Source organism: Capricornis sumatraensis, chromosome 9 (assembly GCF_032405125.1).
Source record: "Capricornis sumatraensis isolate serow.1 chromosome 9, serow.2, whole genome shotgun sequence".
Taxonomy (NCBI): Eukaryota; Metazoa; Chordata; class Mammalia; order Artiodactyla; family Bovidae; genus Capricornis; species Capricornis sumatraensis.
The window spans coordinates 43,848,807-43,867,029 of NC_091077.1; positions in this window are offsets into that span (position 1 = coordinate 43,848,807).

Genomic DNA, 18,223 nt, shown 5'->3' on the forward strand with positions numbered 1-18,223 from the left:
GGAGGAGTCTGGCGTGCTGCAGTCCATAGGGTCGCACAGAGTCGGACACGACTGAAGCGATTTAGCACAGAACAAAAACCTCGGTGGTCAACATAAGAACTATTTTAATGCACCACTAAAAAAACAAAGTTTTGGGACCAAGTGAGTTCACTTTCACTTTTCACCTTCATGCATTGGAGAAAGCAATGGCACCCCACTCCAGTACTCTTGCCTGGAGAATCCCAGGAACGGGGAAGCCTGGTGGGCTGCTGTCTATGGGATCGCACAGAGTCGGACACGACTGAAGTGACTTAGCAGCAGCAGCAGCAGCAGCAGGCCCCTGGCTGGGATGATTCAGCCTTTATTTCAAATCTTTATGTGTTGTTCATCATGGGTCCTTTTGCATCACTTTAGGCTCCCCTCCCCACGGCCCCCAACCCCCAACCAACCACCCCCACCCCCACCACCGGTTCCTTGGTGGCTCAGTGGTAAAGAATCCGCCTGCAATGTAGGTTTGATCCCTGAGTCGGGAAGATTCCCTTAGAGGAGGAAATAGCAACCCGCTGCAGTATTCTGGCCTAGAGAATCCCATGGATGGAAGAGCCTGGCGCTACAGTCCATGCGGTGGCAGAGTCCTAGGCGACTGAGCACACAAGCACGTTAGGCGTTTTCATTGAGTATTAAAATATTAGGGTTTCCGATTCTCTCCCACTCATCTCACCCTGCGGGCAGGGAGGCGGCGGCTGGTGACACAGCTGAAGGCAAAGCAGATGGACAAGAATGAGGCTTGGAAACAAAGTGGCAGTGTGGCTAAAGGTGACCCGGGCGGTCAGGGCAGGCCTTTCTGAGGAGTGATTGGGAGGAAGACAGAAAAACTGCAGAGGCTGACAGTGCCTAGCCAAAGTGGCACAGTGAGTTAGTGGGACAGCCTCGGCCTTGGGCAGGCCAGCCTATCGCAGCTCAACATCCGCCCCACCCACTGCAGGCAGCCCCAGCTCCCTCTCCTCCCCCAGAGAATCTAACTTTCAGCTTCATATGCAGAGATAAGCCTCCCTGGCCAGTCCTTCCCCAAGGCCCCATTCCCTGGGGTCAGCTGCCCGGAGAGGACTCAGGCTCAGGATTGGACACTCTCCAGAGGTGGTTTCCAGCTGGTTCCCTCTGACCCCCTGCCCAGGCCCTAGCTGACTCTCCCTCAGTTGTTTGCTCCAGGGGGCTGTCCCTGGGTGCCTGGAGACGCCCCTGCCTCAGCTGTCCCCTCAAGGCTCCCGGCATCAGCTGTCCTCCTGAGCTCCAAATGTCACACCTAAGCCAGGCTCCTTCCATTTCCTTGTGCCAGAACAGGAAGAGGCCTGTCCACAGCCTTCCTCCACACTCCCCCACCCTCTGGCCCCATCTTCCCCTCCTCCCCTGGGCTAGAAAGGGCCAGAGCTGCTGCAACACCTGAAAGCCCAGCTTCTCCAGGACTGAAATGCCCCAAAGGGAACATCTGTGTGTGTGAGGGGGTGGCCAGGAGGAGGGGATAGGCTTAGTCCCGACCCAAATGGGGCCTGCCCCACCCCTGCGGAGTTCCCCCACCCACCAGAAGGCACCCAGAAAAGATGAAGGCACTGCTGTAAATTCCCCAAGGTCTCTGAGGTAGGGACAAATTTGGAAGGTCAGTCCCAATACCTTCCCTTCCCAAAGCACCTGCTTGGTGTTGCCCAGCACCTACTGGCCCATTTTCCCCACCTCTTTGCCCTTGCTCTCTCTGCCCCAGCCAAGCTACCCTTGAGAAGTTTGTCCCTGGTTGTTCAGTCACTCCATTGTGTCCAACTTTTTGCGACCCCATGGACTGCAGCACTCCAGTCTTCCCTGTCCTTCACCATCTCCCGGAGCTTGCTCAAACTCATGTCCATCGAGTCAGTGATGCCATACAACCATCCCGTCCTCTGTCATCCCCTTCTCCTCTTGCCTTCAATCTTTCCCAGCATCAGGGTCTTTTCCAATAAGTCACTTCTTTGCATTAGGTGACCAAAGTATTGGAGCTTCAGCTTCAGCATCACTCCTTCCAGTGAATATCTAGGATTGATTTCCTTTAGGATTGACTGGTTTGATCTTCTTTCAGTCCAAGGGACACTGAAGAGTCTTCTCCAACACCGCAGTTTGAAAGCGTCAGTTCTTCGGTGCTCAGCCTTCTTTATGGCCAGCTCTCACATCCATACACAACTACTGGAAAAACCATAGCTTTCACTACACAGACCTTTTTTGGCAAAATAATGTCTCTGCTTTTTAATATGCTGTCTAGGTTTGTCATAGCTTTTCTTCCAAGAAACAAGCGTCTTTTAATTTCATGGCTGCAGTCACTGTCCACAGTGATTTTGGAGCCCAAGAAAATAAAATCTGTCACTGTTTCCATGATTTCCCCCATCTATTTGCCATGAAATGATGGGACCGGATGCCATGATCTCAGTTTTTTGAAAATTGGTTTTAAGTCAGTCTTTTCTTAAAACTGGATGAAGCACAAGCTGGAATCAAGATTGCCAGGAGAAATATCGATAACCTCAAATATGCAGATAATACCACCCTTATGGCAGAAAGTGAAGAGGATCTAAAGAGCCTCTTAATGAAGGTAAAAGAGGAGAGTCCTCCCCCAAGGCCCCATTCCCCGGGGTCAGCTACTGGGAGAACTCAGGATCAGGACTGGACACTGTCCAAAGGTGGGTTCCAGCTGGTTCTCTCTGATCCCCTGCCTGGGACCTAGCTGCCCCCTCCCTCAGCTGTGTGCTCTAGGGTGCTGTCCCTTGATTCCAGCTGTGCTTCATCCAGCCCAGCATCTTGAATGATGTACTCTGCATATAAGTTAAATAAGCAGGATGACAATATACAGCCTTGATGTAGTCCTTTCCTAATTTGGAACAAGTCCATTGTTCCATGTCCAATTCTAACTGTTGCTTCGTGACTGGCATACAAGTTTCTCAGGAGGCAGGTAAGGTGATCTGCTAGTCCCATCTCTTTAAGAATTTTCCACAGTTTTTTTGATCCACACAGTCAAAAGCTATAGCATAGTCAATGAAGCAGAAGTAAATTTTTTCTGGAATTATCTTGCTTTTTCTATGATCCAAATTTGTCCCTACCTCAGGGCTGTTGGACAAGCAATGTCTCCTGCCTAGAATGCCTCCAGATAGACACACGACTGGCTCCTCCTCCTCCTCAGGCACCTGCACAAATATCACCTCCTTAGGAAGCCCTCGCTGACCTCCCTGGGCCAAAGTCCCTACCACACCCTATTTATTTTTCTAATATAAAACTTGCCATCATTTTACTGAGTTGTTTGTTTGTTTGTCATCTATCCTCCCCATATTCCATGAGCTCCAAGCTCCCCCCAGGGCAGGGAGCCGGACTCTTGTCCACTATGTCCCCAGTTGTCCCCCATGCTTTCTGAGGAGTCAATAGATACATGGGAGGAGGATAACTCCCAGCCAAGAGGAAGGCTTTCAGGAGGATGGAGGGAGGCTCTGGAAACTTTTGGTTGCCACTGGCACAGACCTCAGCCTGTTGGGAAAATAATGTGACCACAGGAATTAATGATCTTGTCTTTTTTTCCCCAAAACTTTAAAATATTATTTTGTATTGGAGTGTAGTCAGTTAACAATGTCATGTTAGTTTCAGGTGAACAGTGAAGAGACTCAGCCATACACAGTTATATATCCATTCTCCCCCAGGTGGTACCAGTGGTAAAGAACCCATCTGTCAATGCAGGAGACCTAAGAGATGTGGGTTCAATCCCTGGGTCAGGAAGATCCACTGGAGAAGGGCATGGCAAACCATTCCAATCCCAGGCAAGGAGCCTGGTAGGCTATAGTCCATAGTGTCGCAAAGAGCCAGACACAACTGAGCACGTATGCACCCCCCTCCACCAGGCAACCATAAGTGCCTTTTCTAAGTCTGGGAGTCTGTTTCTGTTTTGTGAGTTCATTTGTACCATTGCTTTTGAGATCCCGCATATAAGGGATGTCATACAATGTTTCTCCTTCTGTCTTACTTCACTCATATGACACTCTCTAAGTCCATCTTTGTTGCTGCAAATGACATTATTTCATTCTTTTTAATGGTTGAGTAATATTCCATTGTATATATGTACCACATCTTTATCCATTCCTCTGTTGATGGACATTTAGGTTGCTCCTATGTCCTGGCTATTTTAAACAGTGTTGCAGTGAACATAGGGGTACCTGTATCCTTTCAGATCATGTTTTTGTCCAGGTATAGGCCAGGAATGGGATTTCAGGGTCATGTGATAGCTCTATTTTTAGCTTTTTAAGGAACATCCACACTGTTCTCCATAGTGGCTCTATCAGATTACATTCCCACCAACAGTGTAGGGGGGCTCCTTTCTCTCCACATCCTCTCCAGTATTTGTGTTTGTGTGTGTTTTTTTTTTATGCTAGCCATTCTTTTTTTTTTGGGGGGGGGCGCTTATTTATGAACTCCCTACAGACTCTGCATGAATTTCCTAGTGATTCAGAACAAGAGGCTCCAAGGTTGTCCCTGAGATCCTGAAATGAAAACCGTGGGACTGGGAGGAAGGGAGGGGAGCCACACCTGCTATGCTAGCCATTCTAACCAGTGTAAAATGATATCCCATTGGAGTTTTGATTTGCTATCTCTAATAATTAGCAATGTTGAACATCTTTTCATGTGCCTGTTGGCCATCTTTATATTCTCTTTGGAGAAATGTGTATTCAGGTCCTCTGCCCATTTTTTGAGTGGGTTGTTTGTTTTGATGCTGTTAAGTGTCATAAGCTGTTTGTAAATTTTGGAGACTAATTCCTTATTGGTCACATCATTTGCAAATATTTTCTCCCAATCTGTGGGTTGCCTTTTCATTTTGTTTATTGTTTCCTTGGCTGTGCAAAAGCTTTTGAGTTTACGTAGGTCCCATTTGTTTATTTTTGGTTTTCTTTCCATTGTTCTGAGAGATGGATCAAAAAAGATGTTGCTGTGGTTTATGTCAGAAAGTGTTCTGCCTGTTTTCCTCTAGGAGTTTTGAAATGTCTGGTCTCACATGTAGGTCTTCAATCTATTTTGAGCTTATTTTTGTGTATGGAATTAAAGAGTAACCTTATTTCATTATCTTAGATGTGGCTGTCCAGTGTTGGCTTTTTTTATCTCTTAAATATTTATTTATTTATTTGGTTACTCCGGGTCTTAGTTGCAGCATGTGGGATCTCTTAGTTGTGGCATGTTGGATCAAGTTCCTGGACCAGGGATTGAACCCAGGCCCCCTGCATTGGGAGTGTAGAATCTTAACCATTGGACCACCAGGGAAGTCTCAGGAATCAATCGTCTTAAAAGCAATCCTGTTTGAGTAAAAGATCAAGAGGTTACATGTTTTCCATCCTGGGGACAAAGGAGACACTGCACATGTACAGAAAAGCTCCTTGGGTGTTAAAGAGGAAGGGCTGCCACCCCATAATAGGGGATCTCAAGCCTCCCCGTAGGCCTCTAGGCTGGAATCCATCTTGGAAAAAAATTGTGCCTTGTTGGGGAGGGTCCTAGGGTGGGTGAGGTGTGGAAAAATAAACCAGGTAATTGGTCAAAGGTAAACAAAGACCCTGAAGAACTACCGTATGTAAATGATTTAGTCGTCTCTTCACTGCACTCTGCCTTACTAGGGAAGATGCTCGTACCCTTTTCCGGGTGTAGGGGGATCTCTACCTTGCTTCAGTCTTTTTTTTTTTAATGTTTGGAAGCTCTTTAAAAATATTTATTCATTTATTTGGCTGTGCCAGAATCATAGTTGCAGCATGTGGGATCTAGTTCCCTAACCAGGGATTGCACCCAGGCCCCTTGCATTGGGAGCCCAGAGGCTTAGCCCCTGAACTACAGGGAAGTCCTTCACCTAAACAGATTGTTTCTCTGTGTGCTCTCCAGCTTATTGTGTTGTGTCTATAATAATTAGCTTTGTAGTGTTTCTACAGATTTTGGCCTCCTTGAGAAATGCATTTTTCAATGGGATAAACAGCCAGGAGGAACTCTGCTTTAAGCCTGAGGCCCCTGGTGGACTAGTAGTGGCCAGGATTTCTGATTTTCATCCAGGCTACCCAGATTCAGTTCCTGGGCAGGGAACTAAGACCATGCTTCAAGCCAGGGCTCACTGATGTCTGTCTCTGCGATCGATCCATGGTCCAGTCAGGTGCTATTCAATAGGAGCTTCCCAGGTGGCGATAGTGGTAAAGAATCCTCCTGCCAATGCAGGAGACATAAGAACCACAGGTTCAATCCCTGGGTTGGAAAGATCCACTGAAGAAGGAAATGGCAACCCACTCCAGTATTCTTGCCTGGAGAATCCCATGGACAGAAGAGCCTGGAGGTCTATAGTCTTTAGGGTCGCAAGGAGTCAGACATGACGGAAGCAACAGCACACACACTATCCAGTATGGAGGCCATCAGCTCTGAGCTGCTATTTAAACTTAAATAAATGGATGAAAAGTAAATACAATTTAAATTGGACTTCTTCAGTTGCAATGGGCTCCTTTCAAGTGCTCAAGAGCCATGTGGCCCTGGGGGCTCCCACTGTGGAAGGCACAGGTGGAGAACAAGTCTGTCACTTGGAAAGTTCTAGAAGTTTCAGTCTAGCCACTGAACTCCAAGACAAAAAGCATCTGCGCTGGTGTCTTTTTGGTCTCTTGTGTATCTCTTGTGCCCAGTTTGTGGCTCAGCATTCAGTTGGTGCTCAGTAAATGCTTAGAGAGGGGAGGTGGGAGGGAGGAAAGGAGTTCTTTTAAGAAGCAAAGTTAATCATCCGATGAACACTGCAAGTTCTGTCCATAGATCTTCATCCTTGCATTATTTACAATAGTGAAAACAGAAAAATATCCTCAAAGAGAAGAGAGGAAATTAAATAAAAAGATTATGTTTGGGGACTTCCCTGGTCATCCAGTGGTTAAGACTCTATGCTTCCAATGCAGGGGACACAGGTTCAAATCCAGGTCTGGGAACTAAGATCCTACATGCTATGTGGTTCAGCCAAAAGATTTTCTTAAAAAAATGATTACAGTCGATGCTTGATGAAAAAAAGTTTTCTTGCGTGGAGAATCCCCATGGACCAAGGAGCCTGGAGGGCTACAGTCCATAAGGTGACAAAGAGTCAGACACTATGGAACAACTAAGCACATTGAGGTATGCCAACCATTGCAAAGTCACTGGTCTTTTTTTTTTTTTTTTAACAGCTTTACTTTGATTTATATTTTTATGGGAAATAATATTTATATGGTTCAAAATTCAAAGGGTCAATAAATACGGTTGTGCAGAAAACGTCTCTGCCCCCATCTCGTTCCCCAGGAAACACGACCCCATCTCTCAAGGCGGCCACTATTCTAAGCTGCAACTGATTCAGGGTTAAGAAACCTGGCATCTGCGTCCACCTATGAGCAGGTGTAAAGAGACTGTCCCTTTTATTATTTTATTTTTTTATGTTTTGGCTGCTTCCCTCAGCGTGCAGGATCTTAGTTCCTCAACCAGAAATCAAACCCACCTCTCCCCTGCAGTGCAAGCGTAGAGTCCTAACCACTGGACCCCCCAAGGAAGTCCCTATTTTTTTTTAAGTCATTATTCCCTATTATTATTAGTGATACACACAGCAGCTTTTAGCAATACTGCCCAGATGGTCACTTCTTCCCCCTCGGCCCATCTTGCAATCCTATCATGCAACCCCAGGGCTGGCCCCCTTGCTGTGTATTCAGTCCCCTCCTGCTGGACAAGTAGGTTGTTTCCGATGTGTTGTTATTCAGTTGCTAAGTCATGTCCGAAACCCCATGGACTGCAGCATGCCAGTCTCCCCTGTCTTTCACTATCTCCCAGAGTTTGCTCAAACTCATGTCCATTGAGCCGATAACGCCATCCAACCATCTCATCCTCTGTCGCCCCCTTCTCCTCCTGCCTTCAATCTTTCCCAGCATCAGGGTCTTTTCCAACGAGTTGGCACCTCACATCAGGTGGCCAAAGTATTGGAGCTTCAGCTTCAGCATCAGTCCTTCCAATGAATTTTCAGAGTCGGAAGGATATCAACCCTTTAGGATTGTCCTCTATGGGCAGGACTAAAACAGTACCTGGGGCATTTTCCACTTGTAGGTGGGGATTGCAGGGAGGTTTTCTGGAAGCAGAGGATTCTAAGGAGAAGATTCACGCTGCTTCCTCCAAGAAACAACGCAACCCCAGGTGCCACTTGGAGAAAAACACGCCACCCTGGGAACGGGGAGGATGCTGGCAGAGGAGGTTGCGGGAGATTTTTTTTGTTTCTCTTCCTCATGCTTTGATGTGTCTTCTGAGTTTGCATTGGTTTTGCTCGGCCAAGGGAGTGTTTCACTGTTAGGATTGGTGAGAAGCTAAAATAAAAACTATATGCCTAATGCAGTGAACACGGATTCAATCCCTGGTTGGGAAACTAAGATCCTACATGACATGCAGTGAGGCCAAAAAATAATTCATGCTTGTGTTTCTCAAGTTCAGACCTGAAAGAATTGAAAGCCAGGACTCAGATACTGTAGAAGAGTGTTCACAGCAGCATGATTTTTAACAGCCAAAGATAGGAGCTGCATGAGTGGCTTGATGGATGAAAAAATGTGGTCCATCCACACAGTGGAATGTGGTAGGAGACTCTGACATTTACACCTTGGCTGAACTCTGAGGACGTGATGCTCAGTGAGAGAAGCCAGACACGGAAGGACACACACTGTCTGATTCCACTCACAGGAGGTCCCTAGAGGAGTCAGATCCACAGAGGCAGGAAGTGGATGGTGGGGCCAGAGGCTGGGGGAGGGGAGGGGGAGTCAGTGTTTCATGTGGGCAGAGCTTCAGTTTGGGAAGATAAGAAAGTTCTGGAGATGGTTGCAGGACAATATGAATGTACTTAGCGCCATTGAGCTATGCACTTAAAATATGGTTAAGATGGCAAATTTATGAATGTGTATTTTACCACAATTAAATATAACATGATGAAACCAAGAGGTAGGGAGAGGTCTGCAGGTGGTTAGGTCAGTGCCAGCATCCTGGCCTGAGACTCCTGCAGTCATCTGGTGTCCCCAGCTCAGGAGGGATTTGCTTGTGTCTTGAAATTCTTAGGATTTGACCAAGGGCATCTGCACTTACATTCTGTGCTGGGATCTCTATGTTGTGTGCCCCATCGTGGTTTGGGGAAGACCCACACATGGTCAGGGTCTAGGAGTTGGTGGAGAAACACCCTCATGGACACATTTTTTGGTGCACCACCCCAAGTGGGAGAGAATGAGACCCAGTCAGGAAGTGGGCTTCTAAGAGTCAAGGAAGGAAGTGGGGGGGGGGACATCTGAAAATAGCGCTGCTTACCCAGCTGATTGTGGTTGGGGAGCGGGGTGGGGAGCATGCATGGGACTTTTCTGAGGAAGACCCCTCCCAGGAACCCAGCCCCACTCTCTCCTTGGACACAGCCAGACCCAGCACCCACTGCTTGGCTATCCCGTCTCAATAGTTGGGTTTCAGAGCAAAACGGTGCAGGAGAACCAGCCTGGGAGCTGGGATGGGGGTTCTCCAGAGAAACAGAGCCAATAGGATAGATGAGGATATAAATGTAGATACACTGCTGCCCAGAAAGAGATGTATAATCAGGATGATGGATACTGAGAATTCCCTCCATCTGGATCTGCGAACTGGACACCCAGGGGAGCTGATGCTGTAAGACAAAGGACAGGAAGTGATGGGTGGTCCTGCCAGCCATCCGGCAGAGGGGACAGATTCCACTTTCCTTAGCTTTGCATTCAGGTCAACAACATGTGGGTTGATGCCCACTTAAGGCCATCTGCTTTAGGGAGCCCGTCAATTCAAAGGACTGCCTCATCGGGGAACCCCTGCATGGACACACCCAGAAATCATGTTTTTTTTTAAAAAAGATATACTGGGAATTCTCTGGAGGTCCAGTGGTTAGGACTCCAAGATTCCACTGCAGAGGACACAGGTTTGATCCCTGGTTGGGGAACTAACCAGCACGCTACATGGCCAAAAAAAAAGAAAAAAAAAAAAGGAAAGAAAGAAATAGTCCTTAAAAATAGCACACAAATATATACAAGCTCCCTGTGACCCACTGCCAGCCTCATCCTCGGCCCTCCTCTCCCCAGGAGCTCCCTCTTGCCCTGTCCCAGTTTCTCCCCTCCCAGAGGTCACCAGTGGTTGACTTTCATCACCACTGATTAGTTTGGTACAATTTTGTACTCTCCCTAAGTGAAGTCCTACAGTTTGTTCTCTCCCAGCCAGATTCATCCATTCCATGCTGTGTCCCTGGGATGCAGAACAGGTTGCATGCAGCAGGCAGATACCTTTTTCCTTGCTGCATAATATTCCATTGTGTAAACATATCACTGTTTGTTTTTTTTTTAACATGTTAAAAACCATTCAGTTTTACTAATTTACGTGTATTAAGTTCACAAATTATCTAAAGAAGTCTTTCTCAATGCACTGTATGAGCCTAAGTCAAAATACAGGTTACAAGAATTCACATGCATTCTTGTTCTTCTGATACAATGACCTGAGAATTGTGATTGTTTGAAATATACTTGATTTGCAATGTTGTATTAATTACTGCTGTACAGCAAAGTGATTCAGTTATGCCTACATATACATTTTTCCCTTTTTCTTTTTTTGGTCACTGTGTGGCATGTGGAATCTTAGTTTTCCCAGCAGGGATCAGACCTGTGCCCCCTGCAGTGGAAGCATACAGTCTTAACCACTGGACCTCCTTGAACATCCCTACACTCTTTTTAATATACATGTATATATATATTCTTTTCATTGTAGTTTATCATAGGATATTGAATATAGTTCTCTGTGCTATACAGTAGGACCTTGTTTATTACATTACCACTTCTTTTTTTTTTTTGCTGACCAGGTCTTAATTGTGGCTCTCAGCGTCTTTGCTGTGGCATGCAGAATCTTTTTTAGTTGGAGCATCCAGGATCGTAGTTCCTTAACCAGGGATTGAACCTAGGTCCCTGAATTTCGTGTGAAGAGCCTTAAGCGCTGGACCACCAGGGAAGTCCCACATACCAACATTTCTTGACCCAGCTCTCAAAAATGGACACTTGGGTTGTTTCCACTTTGGAGCTATTATGAGCACAGTTCCTATGAGTCTTTTCCTGTATATAAGCACTCGTATTCTTTAATTTAATTAAATTAATTAGTTAACTAATTTTTGGCTGTGCTGGGTCTTCGTTGCTCTGTTTGGGCTTTCTCTAGCTGCAGTGAGCGGGAGCTACTCTAGTTGCGGTGTGCGGGCGTCTCACTGTAGTGGCTCCTCTGGTTGTGGAGCCCAGGTTCCAGGGCAAGTGGGCTTCAGCAGTCATAGCATGTGGTCTCAGTAGTTGTGATGGACGGACTTAGTTGCTCCATGGCACATGGAATCTTCCCAGACCAGGGATTGCGGATTCTTTACCAACTGAGCCACTGAGGAAGGCCCATGAGTATAGATCTGATCCACACTGCCAAATGGTTGTCCAAAGTAGCTAAGCTGTCAGGCTCCCTGACTTATCTCCTCCCCCTGCCCCGATTTTCCCCAAACTCAAACCCCAGGGAATCTTCCAGGTTTCAATGTGCAGAGCCAAGTGCTCAGTCACTAAGTCATGTCTGACTGGACTGTAGTCTGCCAGTCTCCTCTGTTCACGGGATTTCCCAAGCAAGGACACTAGAGTGGAATGCCATTTGTTTCCTTTTCCAGGGGATCTCCTGACTCAGGTGGAGCTACTGGTAAAGAACCCGCCTGCCGATGGAGGAGGTGTGGATTCCATCTCTGTGTCGAGAAGATCCCTTGGAGGAAGGCATGGCAACCGCTGCCAGTATTCTGGCCTGGAGAATCCCATGGCTAGAGGAGTCTGGCGGGCTTCAGTCCGTGGCATTGCAGAGTCAGACACTGATGGAGCAGCTCTACTCCACCCAGGCTCTGTCTCCAGGGTTTGACTGGGCACCGGTGTACAGAGGCTGAGCCTTTGGTAAAAGCAGCACCTACCTTCTGTTTTCTGTAGAGCACTTCCTGTGAGTCTTGGAAATGACTGAACTTATTTACGTATTTAGCTGCCCTGAGTGTTCATTGTGGCACTTGGCCTCTCTGTTGTGGCATGCCAGATACTGAGTTGCAGCACGTGGGATCTAGTTCTCTGACCAGGGATCAAATCCAGATTCCCCTTAATGCTGGGCCAGCAGGTAAGTCCCAATCTCATCTTTATTTTATCTGACTTGGTTATTACTTGTCTCCTTCCACTGCTCATGAACGCTCCTGGAGCAGGGACCTAGTCTGTGGTCCACTCCATGCTGTATGTCCAGGGTCCAGGAAAGAATGATGACTAATGAAGAGGGGCGAGTTTCCTTTCTGGGAGATAAAAATCTCTGAAATAGATTGTGATGCCAGTTGCACAAGCTTGTGAAAACCAGCGATCTGTACAATTTAAATGAATGAAGTATTGGCCCTGAGATTATATCTCAATACACATGTTACAAAACTTAATCATTGTACCTAAGTAATTTTTCAGTTTTTTAACTGTAAGTCCAGAGGAGCCAGGGCCCTTCCCTGTCCGACCAGTCATGACCCCAGCAGGTGGAGGCCCAAGAACCACAGCACATCCCCTGGGCTCACTTGCCTGGATCCTTCTCTGCAGAGGTGGACTTGAGTCACATCACAAAAACTCCATTGTAGAGGTAAATACAATTTTATTTCAATATATTTAAAAATCAAAATAAGGGACTCCCATGGTGGTCCAGTGGTTAAGACTCTGAGCTTCCAATGCAAGGGCCAAGGGTTCAGTTTTTGGTTGGGGAACTAAGATCCTGCATGTCTTGTGGCATGGCCAAAAAAAAAAAGTACCATGGTTAGCAATGTAGTCGAGCAACAAGAAACATTACAAAAGTCAAAATTAATGCAGAAAACAAACTTATGGTTACCAAGCGGAAAACGGTGCGGGGAAGGATAAATTAGGGGTTTGGGATTAACAAATTGTTTTTGTTGTTGTTCAGTCACTCAGTTGCGTCCCACTCTCTGCAATTCCACGGACTGCAGCACACCAGGTTTCCCTCTCCTTCACTATCTCCCAGAGTTTGCTCAAATTTATTTTCACTGAGTCAGTGAAAATAACCATCTAACCATCTCATCCTCTGTCATCCCCTTCTCCTCCTGCCCTCAATCTTTTCTAGCATCAGGGTCTTTTCCAATGAGTCACTTCTTTGCATAAGGTGGCCAAAGTATTGGAGCTTCAGTTTCAGCATCAGTCCGTCCAGTGAATAATCAGGGTTGATTTCCTTTAGGATTGACTGCTTTGATCTCCTTGCTGTCCAAAGGACTCTCAAGTGTCTTCTCCGGTACCACAGTTCCAAAGAATCAATTCTTTGGCACTCAGCCTTCTTTTTGGTCCAAGTCTCACATCCATCATGACTACTGGATAAGCCATGGCTTTGACTGTACAGACCTTTGTCAGCAAAGTGATGTCTGCTTTTTAATACGCAGTCTAGGTTTGTCAATGCTTTCCTTCCAAGGAGCAAGTGTCTTCTACTTTCATGGCTCCAGTCAGTGTCTGCAGTGATTTTGGGATGCTGCCTACATCTAAATACACATGAAACTGGGAGGAAGAGAAGGAGAAGCAGACACTGGGGGCCATCCTGATTAATGCTGTCTGACCATTTGGCATTTACCTTGGTGTGTAGTGTGAGCATGGGCTCAGTTGAATCAGATTCCATTTTTCCTCCCAAATAGTAGGGGCTTTTTAACCTGGGCACTGCTGCTACTGGGGCCAAACAGTCCTGAGTTGGGGCCCTCCTGGGCACTGCAGGGTAGTAAGAAGCGTCCCTGGTCCCCAGCTGCACCGGGCCAGGTGCACTCTCCAATTGTGACAAATGCTGGGGAGCAAAGGCGGCTGAGGATTACTGTTCAGGGCCTAGAGGGTTGCCCCCATGGGGGCTCACTGAAACACTGAAACACAGAAGGCCCGGCCTCGCCCCAAGTTTCTGATTCTGCAGGTCCGAGGATGACCCCAAGAATCTTTATTTCTTCCTTTTTTTTTTTTTTTTTGGCTCAGAAACGGCAGGCCTTAGTTCCGATACCTGGGATTGTACTGGGGCCCCTTGAGTTGGAAGCTCGGAGTCTTAACCACTGGACAACCAGGGAAGCCCCAAGTGCCTGCATTTCTAAAGGACCTCCTGTAGTGGTGGTGATGGGGACCGCGCCCTGAGATCCAGGTCTGCCATGCAGCCCCTGCCTTGGTGACAGCAACCTTGAGTCAGATGCTGCTGCTTTCTGGCTGGGAGGCGCCAGGGGCGGTGGGCGTGGAGGGTTTTGGAGAAATGATCCAATAACTGCATTCCCAGACCCTGAAGATGAAGCCCAGGATTCGGGTCATGCTGCCTTTGGCCGGTAGGTGGCGAAAGTGCCCGCTTGATCCTGGCGGGTCGGAGTACAGGTGCAGGCTAGGGGCGGGGGGGAGATGCCTGAGGGAAGGACTTGCTTACACAACAAGAAAAACGTCCCCTGTTCACATGCATGTGCTCTCTGGGCATTGGGTATACCGCAATAGACAAAATTTCCAGCCATCTTGGAGCAGACATTCTGGGTAAACAAGATAATCACCAGCTAGGGACTTTCTTGATTGTCCAGTGGCTAAGACTCCATGCTTCCAGTGCAGGGGGTCTATGTTCCATCCCTGACTGGGAAACTAAGATCCCATATGTCGTAACTAAAGATGATGGGTGCTGCAACTAAGACCTGGTGCAGCCAAATAAATGAAAGAAAAAAAAAAGAGAAAGAAATGGCCAGCTAATATAAATGCTGGAAAGACAATAAAATAAAGAATGGGCCAGGAAAGAACAGGAAGACCTGGAGATGGGTTTCCTTTTTGACGCTCCACTCCCAGGTGGCCAGGGATTTGGGGAGGATCAGTTGGAATGTGTGCCTGGGGGGGTGTGTTCCCAGTCCCCCTGACAAAAGAAGAGGTCATTCTATGGCTGCAACTCAGGAACAAAGGTTTGTGGTCTTCCTAGCTGTGCCAGGGCCTGTTTTTGGCTAAGCTAGGCAGACCTCGGGATGTTAGTGGCGGGGGGTGGGGGAGGTGGGTCGGGCGTGCACACAGAAACCTAAGGATAAATATAAAATAATCAGGACACAGATGCAGTGAAAGAGAGCTGTTAGGAGATTGCATCAGCTTGCTCATCTTTAAAACAGCTAGCGGCACTGTCTTCCAGAGTTGTTGAAAAGACTAAATGAGATGATGTAAAGTGTTTAGAATGGTGTCTTGTAACAAACAAGCACTTAGTAAATATTAATCACTGTTAATTATCATCATTAATTTCAGCATCTGAGACCTGGCAATTTAGAGAACAAGGTAGGTTATCATTGTGTGTAAACTAAGGGTTAAAGGGCTGTGAGAAAAGAGGTTGCATTTCAGAATTTTGCAATACTTGAGTTTGCAAAGGAAACTAATGTTTTCCGGGCTTGGGAAATTGCCAGATGACAGATGGCTGGCATCAAAGCTATGGTTTTTCTGGTAGTCATGTACAGCTGTGAGAGTTGGACCATAAAGGAGACATGGTGAAGAACTGATGCTTTTGAGTTGTGGTGCTGGAGAAGCCTCTTGAAAGTCCCTTGGACCGCAAGGAGATCAAATCAATCAATCCTAAGGGAAATCAACCCTGAATATTCATTGGAAGGACTGTTGCTGAAGCTGAAGCTGCAATACTTTGGCCACCTGATGTGAAGAGCCAACTCATTGGAAAAGAACCTGATGCTGGGAAAGATTGAGGGCAGGAGGAGAAGGGGGCGACAGAGGATGAGATGGTTGGAGGGCATCACTGATCCAATGGACGTGAGTTTGAGCAAACTCTGGGAGATAGTGAAGGAGAGGGAAACCTGGTGTGCTGCAGTTCATGGGGGTCACAAAGAGCTGGACATGACTTAGCTATTAAACAACAACAGATGGCTGGTGGCTGATCTTGTGTGTGTGTGATAGAGTCACGGAGCCCTCTTAGAACCTGGGTAATGAGGTAAGGATTCACTTGCTGAGTGTCCTGTAACCCCTGGGAAGCAGGGGCTGGCAACTTTCCTTCCAGGCTCTCGCAGTTTTAATCTGCCTTCCCTGGGGAGCTGAAGGCAGCCCCCTCAACCCATCTCCAGGAAGATCCCCACAGAGGCGGGAAGCACCTGGGTCCCATACGGATCCCCATAGCAACCTCAGAAAGTCAACAGGATGAAGAGCCAGATACACACAAGCCACACAACTTGGCAAAAGAAATGTTGACTTTGGCCCCAGCCCCACAGAGATAGGGTGGCTTGGAGGGAAGCCTCTCTTCCCCCAGGACACATTTGTCAACTGCCTGCTCTGCAGAGGAGAAAGGCTAATGACTGGCAGCTGACCCAGGCTTCTGACTAACTCCAGGGTGCAATCCGCTGCTGTTAAGCTTACAGTTTGGGAACCGATTCCATGGTTTTACTACCTTTCAGTGCTGGACACTAATCTATTGTGTTTTGAGGGTCACATTACTTGTCGGATGTGCTGGATGAAGGACCATGTCAGAACCAAAGGAACACTAGGAGCTGAAACTCTTGATTTTCAAAAGCCTGAAACAAACTCAAAAACAAAAAGAGAAAGAAAGGAAATGTATGGATACCAAAGGGGAAGTGGGGAGTGGGATGAATTGGGAGGTTGAGATTGACATATATACATTATCGATACTATGTATAAAATATATAACTAATGACATATATACATTATCGATACTATGTATAAAATACATAACTAACGAGAACCTATTGTACAGCACAAGCAACTTGATGCTCTCAGTTCAGCACAGTTCAGTCGCTCAGTCGTGTCCGACTCTTTGCAACCCCACGAATCGCAGCACGCCAGGCCTCCCTGTCCATCACCAACTCCCAGAGTTCACTCAGACTCACGTCCATTGAGTCAGTGATGCCATTCAGCCATCTCATCCTCTGTTGTCCCCTTCTCCTCCTGCCCCCAATCCCTCCCAGCATCAAAGTCTTTTCCAATGAGTCAACTCTTCGCATGAGGTGGCCAAAGTACTGGAGTTTCAGCTTTAGCATCATTCCTTCCAAAGAAATCCCAGGGCTGATCTCCTTCAGAATGGACTGGTTGGATCTCCTTGCAGTCCAAGGGACTCTCAAGAGTCTTCTCCAACACCACAGTTCAAAAGCATCAGTTGTTCGGCACTCAGTCTTCTTCACAGTCCAACTCTCACATCCATACATGACCACTGGAAAAACCATAGCCTTGACTAGACAGATCTTTGTTGGCAAAGTAACGTCTCTGCTTTTGAATATGCTATCTAGGTTGATCATAACTTTTCTTCCAAGGAGTAAGTGTCTTTTAATTTCATGGCTGCAGTCACCATCTGCAGTGATTTTGGAGCCCCCAAAATTAAAGTCTGACACTGTTTCCACTGTTTCCCCATCTATTTCCCATGAAATGATGGGGCCGGATGCCATGATCTTCGTTTTCTGAATGCTCTATGGTGACCTAAAAGGGAAGGAAATATAAAAAAGAGGGGGTATATGTGTACAGTTGATTCACTTTGCTGTACGGTAGAAATTAGCACAACATTGTAAAGCAACTATATTCCAATAAGAATTAATAAAAATAAATTAAAAAGTGCCTCGCACACAAACCCAAACCAGATCCACAGGAAAGACCAAGGGTGTCCTGATTAGGTATGGCTGGATCAAGGTGCTTAAACAATGTTGTTAAGGCATGGACTTCTCTTTCCAGGATCTGCCCTCCTCTGTTGTGGCTTCATCCTAGACAAGATCAACTGTGGGGTGGCAAAAGATAGCTCCTGGCAGCTCCAAGCTTTCACCCTAAGGAACCATGAGTGACTCTGCTTATATTAATACTTCTGACAGTCTCCAGGCTGACTCTCATTGGTCCAACTTGAGTCATAAGATCATTCCCCAAACCAATCACTGTGGACAGGGGGACCCTGCAGGCAAACAAGTAGGTGGGGGCCGACCAGCAGCTGTCAGGCTGTGGAGAGAGGACTGCAGAAATCTTGCCTGTCTTTGTCCTGCAAGGAAAAGAAGGCAGGAGGAGGTAGGAAGTCAAGGACCATTTCTTTTCCTCTCTTTTATGTTGTTCTTGTTTTTAGGAGAATTTCACACAACAAAAAATTCACCAATTTGGTACAGTTTGGTGGTAGAGAAGGTACACCCACAATGTGTATAACTGTCAACTCTATCCAATTGTGGAACATC